The following is a 10,254-nucleotide window of genomic DNA, read 5'->3' on the forward strand; positions in this document are numbered from 1 at the left end:
TTTCCCTGCCATTGAGGAGATAACTCATCAATTAAGAGAAAATGCTTCCCTGCTAATAATGAGAATTTTCGGCTTTCTGCAATACCACTGTTATCCATCAGGTGGCGCATTTCCGCAACTTATACAACCCGGAAGTAGTGACTCACGTGAAAGAGAAAGAACTCAGTTTATGTTTTGAAGATCTAAATCTGATCTCTATCAAAAGCCCTTCACAAAAATGGAATTATTTCAGCTTTTTGCTCAAAATTGGGTGTTTTTGAAGAAACCTACCCATGTTTGAGAGGTGATAAAAAGAGAAGTAATGAAGGTAGAATGAAACAGTTTTTTTGAAAGCAGAGGGTTTGTTTTTCATTTGATATATTGTTTGTTTATAAATTTAAAGAGGAACATTTTCTGGAAGGTATTAAACTTTGAGAAAATCATAAAAAATGCTGGCGCTGGCTGGCATTTTTTTTTAAAAACGCTGGCGGGGAAAGAGTTAATTTAGTGGATGTTTTCACCACAAAATCATTTTATCAGTGTAGGGCTGGGGCTATTACTAGCAGAACTAGGCAGTTGACTCACCAAAGCCCCATCATCGCTTTTTTATTTTATTTGAGCACTTGGGTAAGATAGTTTCATTTTCGCGTTTATATTTGTTTTAATTCATCTCTGTTCGTGTACTTCCATAGTCATCCTGTCACTCTGTGTTTATCTTTCACGTCGCACCGTTCTGGACTAGTCCATTTCATTGTGAAAGAAGGGGGTGTATGTGTGTAGTAACAGATAATCATGAACTGGACATTTTAACTACTACTTCAAAGTTTCAAGGTATTTCTTAAGAATATTAATACAATTTATGCTTTTAAAGTGTTCATGATGATAAGGGTTTTATTTATTTTTTAGGTTGGTTGGGGGCCCCCTATTATGACCACTGGTAGGGGGCCCCAAGCAGCCTACCTATGCCTCTATGTTAAGACCGCCTCTGATCGCAATGTTGGTGGTTTGTTGAAATTAAACTCAATTGTGCTGTCAATTATTTTTCTCTCTTTTTCTCTATGCACTAAATGGCAGTGCCATGGTTGGATAGGGCAGATTAACTCTTTCACCGCCAGCGTTTTAAAAAAAAAGTTGCCAGCCAGCGTCAGTGTTTTTCATGATTTTCACAAAAGTTTAATGCCTGCCAGAAAATGTTCTTTTTTAAATATATAAACATACAATATACCAAATGAAAGAACAGACCCTCTGCTTTCAATCAAAAAAAAAAAAAAAACGTTTCATCCTACCTTCAGTAGTTCTTTTGTAATCAGCTTTTGAATATGGGTAGGTTTCTGCAAAAACACCACATTTTGAGCAAAAAGCAGAGATAATTCAATTTTTGTGACGGACTTTTCATAGAGTTCCCATTCAGAGCGATCTTTAAAACAGACACGGACATGCAGCAGCTTGCCATAGGGCAATACTTCCGGGTTGCGGAAGGACGCCACCTGGTGGATAATAGCGGTATTGCGGAAAGACGGAAATACTCGTCATTGGTGAGGAGTTAAGGGGCGTTATTATTGTAATAAGACTAGCTACCTACGTCACAATACAGGTGAGAATGGTTTACCAAAACTAAGTTAATGAGTTGATCTTTTTCACGTTTTCTAGGTTGATAGAAGCACTGGGGATGCAAAAATTGCACTTAAACATGGAAAAAGTCCGATTTTCATGTTATGACTCCTTTAAAGCTATTTACAGCAAATGCTGACAAATGTGATTGATTTATATTTGATTGACTTATAATGTAATAAATTTAATGAAACATATTAATAGACAGATTGACAGCCATCGTTTTACTCTAGAGAGCTAAAGGGCATTATTATGTTCATCTGGAATTGATTCTTAAAAGAGTTTGAAGAAGAGCAAAATAAACAACATCCTGTTCTTGAAAAGCCAATAATGTGCCCTTTTTGAAACGTGTCGGTTCAGGTTAAATAGACGGCGTTCCTCTTGTATTCTCTCTCTCTGTTCACAGAAGAAACATTAGATGAAAGTAGGAAGGTTTAAAGTATCCATCAGCCGTTTCCATGACGACCGACTCGGCACGTCTCCATCGGGTCAGGATTTAGCCAGACACAGCAGGATGAGCACTGACCAAATTAATTCCAACCCTCCGACTTGTAAAAGTAACCGGGAATAGCCGAAGTTCCCATGAGGCCGGAGCAACAGGACAAAAGTAAATAGTTGGATTTTTTGATTTTTCAATGTAATCACAGCATTTTCCTGATATTACTGTCAGTACTTAATCATAATCGCAGTGAGAAAGGTTAAATGCAGTGTTATGAGTACACTGCCCAGCAAGCAATAGCCGCCATTTCACCGTCTAGGTTAACTATAGACCCAGTAATTGTCCGGCTATGAGTGACACACTTCTAGCCAAAATAAACTTGAATTTGGTTGCATGTTGAGTCATTTGAACCAGTGAAAGGTGGTAGGTTAAATTGTCAGATCTTTTCCATGTTCTCAAATTTGAGACAATCGAATCAAAATGTAAATTATAAACATAGACAAATTAAAATCCCATGTCCGTTATGACACATTTTAAGGATATGAAAAGATAGAAAGCTGAAAATGTAAACAAAGTACATTGTTAAATAATACTTCAGTTATTTGATTACAGTGACATCTGTTACTAAACAGTTAACCGCCACATCACAAATCATCATAAATCCACTTGAACCAACACAACACCAGTGGTTATAATCTCAATAATATCTCTTTAATCAAGCTGTTTAAAACTGAATTAAATCTGGTCTAATGGAAACAGAGGCTGGTATTGTTGTTATATTTTGACGGATGCCTGAATGACGACTTCAGTGTTACCACAATAAAGTGTCTTCTTATTTCCCCTAAGACTTGGATCATTCCGGTGCCGGGCCGGGACAGGCTCCAAATCGCTCCGATTGTGTTTGGACTTGAGGAAAACATGTGAAGCTCATCCTTACTGGCTGTGCAAGCTACTGGAGGAGATGACTTTAAACAACTGTTGACAGGTAAAGGTCTACAGGCGTAAGCGATTGATGACAAGAGACATGATGTCATTGAGAACACATCTGGAAAAAGTCTAGAAATATTGAGAAAGGTTAAAAGAAAGGTTTAAAGGCAATGCAATGCACCTCAATTGGTAAAGCATTGCATTTGCAATACAAAGGTCATGAGTTCGATTTCCAGGTAACATGCATGCTGATTAAATGTATAGCTTGTAATGCACCGTAAGTCACTTTAGATCAGGGGTCTTTAAGTTCTTCGAGTTTAAAAATGTTAATATAATGCGGTCCAAACTTTTACCCCTATTTTTATCTTTTATATTTTTTTACTTTTACCTTACAAAAATTAAAATTAACTTTTATAAATTGTTACATTTTAAGTATTCACAATATATAGCCAGTTTTCTCCTAATAAATAAAATTGCACTTCATGTTTTCTTTTTTAATATTTTAAAAATATATAAGCTAAACCGCCTTTCCACTTTACAATACATTCGGACACGACTGTCAGAGTTCGCCCCCTAGTGGCAGTCGCAATGTAATTTCAGTTTTAATCATTATCGTGGGTTCACACCAGCCACATTTGAGGCGTCAAATTTGCATCTACCGCGTCTAGTTTGCCGCTTGAACATTTTGAGTTTACTCGCTTCATTCGTGCGTGAACGCCGCACGTAAAATTCGAGTCATCGAGATATTCACGCGGAAATTTGCGTCGTGGGAGGGGCTTCTGCGACTCCGCTCGCTTTCTGTAATCACGTCATTACTAGAACAAGCTCCTGATTGGTTAACGTGGTGCGATTTTCTGCCAAAGTTCAAATTTTTCAACTTGCGCGTTTGCCACGGCAACGCTCAATTAGCGCGAATAACACTCGCGAATGAGGCGCAATCGCGCATTCACATTGACTTTACATTGAAATCACTCGCACTTGACGCCTCTACCACGGCTGGTGTGAACGCAGCATAACTCTGTGTCAACATGGGAGAGAAGCTCATTCCAGTGGAAGAGCCTTTAATCGACAAATATATTTATACTTAATAACTTACTTTATCAATCGTTTTAAGGGATTCAAGTGTTACTGATCTGCATATGTACATAAATGCATGCTTTCCTGGTATTATCTTCTTAAAAGGACCTTATTTGTCATAGACCTGTCAAATAAAGATGTTTTTGCATTATCATGGAGATGAGCCAAATCAAGATTTGTCCATTACGCTGTATGGGGACAGGTGTGGACCTACAACAAAAAAATAGACTTTGTCTATTTTATAAGAGGCACTGCTTGAACAATACTTCAGTTTTCTCTGTGCGGCAGAAAGTCTTTCTTGCCCTCAATGTTACTAAAAGCCATGCAGGAGCATAATGGTGGATTAACCCAACACATTCCCCATCTAATCTACCCCACCCTTTCAGCCGCTACGTCCAACTCAGCTGCTCTGCCCCAAGGCTTGGCCCCCTCAAAAGGATTTGTTGACATTGGCTACTTTCCCGTCCCGATCCCCTTCGTCTGCGGGAACCGTGTGCCTTTCCCTGGCCCAGGTGGAAACACTTCAGCAGAAATTTCCATAGGTACCACTCCATCCTGATGTCTTCTGTTGATCAGGTGGAAGAGGCAATTCAGGGGCCACGGATAACAAAGAGCACATCCGGACTTTGGTAAGTGCATAGTTAAATAAGAGGGCCTCCTGATGTGCTCGCTCCTTTCTAGAGGTTTCTAGCGTCGAGTGCACTCCGATGTTCCAGGAAGTGGATGCGACACGGACTCTCCGAATGTTGAAAAGAATGCAGGAGCTTTCGCTTTGCTGTACAAGTACAATAAAAGTAAAAAAGGAAAATGAGAATGAAAAAGCAATTATAGATTCAGTAATAGGGCTCTCGTGCCAACTAAAGTCGCTTCTTTCCCATGTCAGAGCGTTCAGATTGGGTCCACGTCCTCTGGGAGGTCTCCTCCATGCATCTGCTCAAGTTAGCTGAAATATGACTTGGCATCTTTGATCACGTCAGCTGACTTGTAAGCTCAGCTTAGCGTTGTAAGAAAGATTTGTGGAAAGAGGAGTGAAAAAAAGGACAGGATATGACCACCTTTCGTGCGCAAACGTCAAGAGCAAATCTGGAATCGGGTCATGCAACCACATGAAGAACAAACTTTAAAATGATGATGAGATGAGACATTTTCACACGATGGCTTCTTTGATCAAGTTCATCACTCTTCAATAACACTGTTTATGCTTCATTAACAATCATTCCCACTAGTTTTACTATGATTCTACTAGGTATTACGTGATTTTTATCCAATCCACACCGAACAACACAACTGTGTTGGTTCTGGCAAGTCCGACTACTACCATGAAACTAGCTGCATTTCCATTACAGATTTGCGGCTTGTGCAAAACCTTCGCAATATTTTCTAAATGTCGACAAAAAACTATTGTAAAAATGATGGTGTTTCCATTAACCAATGATATGCAACTGAAACATAGTTTTTCCTCTCAAGTCAATCCAAACTTTACGTCGACTGATGTTGGTAGGTTTACTAATATCACATCCACCGCACTAGGCATTATTCCTAACCGAAGGAGACGTAAGAGTGTTATCCAAACATTATTGCCAGGGAAAGCCCCTTATTCTTGGGAGCAGACATGTGTTGAGGTGTTTCTGGGAGGTTACATACAACATCATCTTCAAATAATGATTATGTGACTTACTTACATCAGGTGACCTGAAAATGCCATTGTTTCCATTGTAGTTTTGCGAGATACACCTTTTCCAAATTGCTTGAAAAAACACCTCATGCCAGCGTAAAAACTTTCTTGCGATATATGGACATTTTTGCGACATTTACGTGTTTCCATTGGCTGTATTTTTAATGTGCGCAATTAAAAGGGTAATGGAAAAGCAGCTACTGGCAATGAAACTTCAGACTGACTTTTGGAAAAGGGAAACTCACTTGAGGTCATTTTTAGTTTGTTGTTTAAACATCTGACAGCTCATAAGAAATGTTTCAACCTAATATATTCAGTTCTTTGTACAATATAAACACATAGCAGAAATAAAACTGCATAAACGAATCTGTCTTCAATACCAGACAGCGGTAAATATCTTTTTTTACCTCAAAGACTAACATCTTAACATCAAGTACAAACTTATCATTCCCAGTGGATTCTCATCTTTCAGGAAAACATGACCTGAGAAGGCTGTACTTTGAGACAATTTGATAACATCCAAATGTACTTAGTTCTTAAATGTCATTAAGTAGTTTCCTGTTTAGAAACTGTGGCATGTGATTTGTCTACTCTTTGTACAACATGCATTTCTCGTGTTACATTGTGTCGGTGTCTTATTCTTTAAATGCCTCATGACACTTCCCAGGAAGCAATTTTGTGTTTGAAAGATGTCTAATAGCAGCCTAGACGTCTAGCCGAAAACAAGGCAAAATTTGGGCGTCCATGATGTTTGAAAGCCAATGTTGATATTTGAAATCACCTAAACAAACACGCCCCTACCCCAATAGAATCTGGACCTTCTGTTGATAGACCCGCCCCACACATACGCAACCCGGCATTTGATTTGATTCGATTGGCTATAAGTGTGTTTTGGTAGTCGGCCCGTCTCCTTTTCCAACGCGTTTTTCAAACATCGTGAACTCCGCCTTTAAAGTTTCTTGGATGTCTAACCATAGCTCAAAAATAAATAAAATAAAATGAAATGAAATAAAATAAATGAACGTAAATAGCTGTGTAATCAGTGTGAATGCTTATGTGATATCACACTTCTCAAGTCATTTTGGCAAAAAAACAAAACAAAAAAACCCATGAAATTAAATTAAAGTGTATTTTGAATAAAAGGTGCGTTACTGTTAGATGGACCATATGGGGTCTATAGTTAACATAGATGGTGAAATGACGGCTATTGCTAGCTGGATTATATACTGTATAGTTCATATACAGCAGATAAGCTTGAGGGTTTTTAAAAAGCTACCATTCACCATTATCTATAAGTCAAGGTAAGGATTTATAAGCACACTCAGCTGTATATGGTAAAATATAGTGACTACTTTCATGAATCTGGACACGGATAAAACTCCCATTGTCATGGGCATTGTATTCTGTAATGGTGGCATTTTTCATTAAAAAACAATGTTCCTCTATATACACCTCTTAAATGTCCCTCCATTGAATCAGAAGTGCAAGTAATTTTTTTTTCTTTACACGGGTCTGTTGATAAGAGGTGAAAAAACCCTTTGAATGTCTCATTGCTAATTAGCCAGCCGTGAACTTGACCAGATGGTCTTTTCAATGGCCAGAGTTTCCCAGAGAGCTCCTAAGCTGCTGAAGTTTGGGCCTGTGAGGGGGGGGGGCTTTACTACAATCTACTTTAGATTCTACACTAAAGGAAGCCTTAATTTCAGTCTAATCTACACCCAGCTACCAAACATCTATTTGTCTGTCTATCCATCCATCCATCCATCTTTCTGTCGTCCATCTATTTATCTATCTACTGAATGTGTCTGTCTCTCTATTTGTCTTTCTATCAGTCCATTTATCTTTCTACTTTATCTGTCCATCTGTCTGTCTATTTAATGTAATTATCTGTCTGTCCATCCATCCATCCATTTATCTATTGTATCTGTCTGTCTGTCTGTCCATCCATTTATCTATGTACTGTATCTGTCTATCTGTCTGTTTACTGTATCTATCTGTCTGTCTGCCTGTTTGTCTGTCTATCTACTGTATCTATCTGTCTGTCCATCCATCCATTTATCTATCTGTCTGTCCATCCATTTATCTATGTACTGTATCTGTCTGTCTGTCTGTCTGTTTACTGTATCTATCTGTCGTCTGTCCGTCTGTCCGTCAGTCCATTTATCTATCTACTAAATGTGTCTGTCTGTCTATCTACTGTATCTATTGTATCTGTATGTCTGTTTGTCTATCTATCTACTGTATCTATCTGTCTGCCTGTCCGTCCGTCCATCCATCCATCCATCCATTTATCGATGTACTGTATTTGTCTGTCTATCTATCCATTTATCTATCTACTGTATCTATCTGTCTGTCCGTCCGTCCATCCATTTATCGATGTACTGTATCTGTCTGTCTGTTTGTCCTTCCATCCGTCCATCCATTTATCCATTTATCGGTGTACTGTATCTGTCTGTCTATCTATCTACTGTATCTATCTGTCTGTCCGTCTGTCCATCCATTTATCTATCTGTCTGTCTGTCTGTCCGTCCATCCATCCATCCATCCATCCATCCATCCATCCATCCATCCATCCATCCATCCATTTATCGATGTACTGTATCTGTTTGTCTATCTATCCATTTATCTATCTACTGTATCTATCTGTCTGTCCGTCTGTCCATCCATTTAGCGATGTACTGTATCTGTCTGTCTGTTTGTCCTTCCATCCGTCCATCCATTTATCTATCTGTTTGCCTGTCTGCTGTCTGTCCGTTTGTCCATCCATCCATCCATCCATCCATTTATCGGTGTACTGTATCTGTCTGTCTATCTATCTACTGTATCTATCTGTCTGTCCGTCTGTCCATCCATTTAGCGATCTGTCTGTCTGTCTGTCCGTCCATCCATCCATCCATCCATCCATCCATCCATCCATCCATCCATTTATCGATGTACTGTATCTGTTTGTCTATCTATCCATTTATCTATCTACTGTATCTATCTGTCTGTCCGTCTGTCCATCCATTTATCGATGTACTGTATCTGTCTGTCTGTTTGTCCTTCCATCCGTCCATCCATTTATCGATGTACTGTATTTGCTTGTCTGTCTGTTTACTGTATCTATCTGTCCGGCCGTCCATACATTAATCTATGTACTGTATCTGTCTGTCTGTTTACTGTATCGATCTGTCTGTCTGTAAACTATATCTATCTGTCTGTCTGTCTGTCTGTCTGTCCAGCCGTCCATCTATTTATCTATTCTATTGTATCTGTCTGTCTGTCTACTGTATCTTTCTGTCTGTTTATCTATCCCCATGCAGACCCGTGATCCTGTCTGGATGCTGGGTTTTGTGAAGCATGGATGCCTGGTATTTTAATCCATGCAGGGAGATGGGCTGATGAGATGTTTGTGAAGCATTCGTCTAAGCTGCAGAGTTCAGTGAGACGCACTCAAATGTAAACCTCAACCCTACAACGCTCGGTGCTTTGGATAGGGAGTCTCCGATTATGAATTCATCATTCTGTGTCCATTGTGTATTGAATGATAAATTGTGGATGTGTGGATGAATAAAATGGTCTTGTTGTTTCAAAAAAATAAGTTGGATTGCTAATTAACCCCTCTCCCTGTAATAACACCAATCCCTTGGGCCTCAGAGTGCGTGTTTGGCCCCTGACTCTACGTTAGGATGGACCGTGAGGACTAATCCTGTTTCAAGAGGTTGCTTCAAAGAAAAACCTAATGAGACGTTTTGGAAAACACAGAACTGCTTCACCTCTCGAGATGAAGTAAATGAAAAAATGACTTAGAGTCCCCGTTAACCGCCTTGCGAAACAGCTAATATGTTTCAGATGCAAAAAAGTTGATTACAGTTTATAGTCTTTTCTGTAAGTCGCCCAAACGTTATCAACAACATAGCAAACTGTTAACATACACCCTAGGTTTGTGGGAGTAAGTTTTGCAAGGGCCAAATATAAAACTGTTGCTGATAAAAACGCATCTTAACCCTTTCCCCCCCATTGACGAGTTATCTCGTCAATTAAGAAGAAACATTTGCAAAAAAAAAAGTGTTCCTGATTAATTTTTATATTAATCTGCAATACCGCAATTATCCACTACCCAATTTATGAAAAAAAACCTGAAGCCAAAACGTTATTTACTAATTTAAAACTCTGTGTATGTTTTGATAACCGTTCTGAATCTGATCTCTAATAAAATTCCTGTACAAAAATGCAATTATTTCAGTGTTTTGCTAAAAAAATATTTTTAAAGAAAAATACCCCTATTTAAGAGTTTATAAGCAGAGAAAAACAATAGATAGGATGAAACTTTTTTTTTATTTATTTTGTTTGTTTGTTTGTTTGAAAGGAGAGAGTCTGTTCTTTCATTTGTATGTTTATATATTTTTAGAAAAAAAATTTCCTGGAAGGCATTTTGTGAAAATCACAAAAAAATGATGGCGTGCAACTTTTCAAAAATAAAAAAATGGCAGGGAATGAGTTAAAATAAAAGTGTCTGACAAAAGGATAATGTATGTAAATATAAACTTAATTTGCATAAATAGTA

General features: G+C 38.4%; 1 long non-coding RNA gene across 3 annotated transcripts in view; it reads right to left on the bottom strand.

Moving 5' to 3' along the window:
* Nucleotides 1–10,254, bottom strand: part of LOC129427413 (uncharacterized) — a 38,347-nt gene that overhangs the window by 13,422 nt on the left and 14,671 nt on the right. The window lies entirely within an intron of this gene.

The sequence above is a fragment of the Misgurnus anguillicaudatus genome, chromosome 14 (assembly GCF_027580225.2).
Source record: "Misgurnus anguillicaudatus chromosome 14, ASM2758022v2, whole genome shotgun sequence".
Classification (NCBI taxonomy): Eukaryota; Metazoa; Chordata; class Actinopteri; order Cypriniformes; family Cobitidae; genus Misgurnus; species Misgurnus anguillicaudatus.